This window comes from Frankliniella occidentalis, unplaced genomic scaffold (genome assembly GCF_000697945.3).
Source record: "Frankliniella occidentalis isolate FOCC.00 unplaced genomic scaffold, Focc_3.1 Scaffold2, whole genome shotgun sequence".
NCBI classification, from domain to species: Eukaryota; Metazoa; Arthropoda; class Insecta; order Thysanoptera; family Thripidae; genus Frankliniella; species Frankliniella occidentalis.
Genome location: NW_026267132.1, coordinates 2,290,527 through 2,291,261, shown reverse-complemented (window position 1 = coordinate 2,291,261; position 735 = coordinate 2,290,527).

The following is a 735-nucleotide window of genomic DNA, read 5'->3' as shown; positions in this document are numbered from 1 at the left end:
CGGGAGGGAGGGACGGAGGGACGGAGGGAGGGACGGAGGGACGGAGGGACGGAGGGAGGCGGTGAGGAAGAAGACTGAGGAGGGGAGGATGAAGAAGACCACGAGGTGGGAGGAGCTCGAGGAAGACATGGTGGAATAGAACGTAGAGATAGGAGGCAAGGGGTTGGTGCGACGGAGAGCCCCACAAGGGATTTACTCTGGAGAGGAGGGGCGGAGTGCGGGGGCGGTGAGGGCGGACGGGGCCTCCACAATCACGAGATGGCGCGCCGAGTTCTGCCCCGCTAAGAAAGTTGAGGCGTAATTGCAACTTTATGACGAGTGGCTCCCCCCGCCCTGCCACCCGGCCCGGCCTGCTGCAGCGCGCCCTGGAAGATACTCGCTACGGCGCGGAGACCTCAGAGCAGAGGAGCTTTCACCAGCAAAAAAAATGATAGAACCAACAAAACAAACAGGGCGAGGTTCAGAAGTGTCCCAGTATTTCATGTGATTTTGGTGGATTTAGGGCTGAAGACTCTAAGGAGTGTTTTATGAACCCCTGCGAGGAGAAAAGAAGTGTGTAATTACTACTCGAACATGTGCGAGAAAATGTCAAGCAACACATGAGAAACATTTCAGGTTGTAACGGAAAAGCCAGAAAACAAGAAAAACCTGACATAAAAAACAACACTACTGCGCTCATAATGAGGGTACTACTGAGACGTGTGCACAACTCATTGCTATCAATGACAAAAGCAA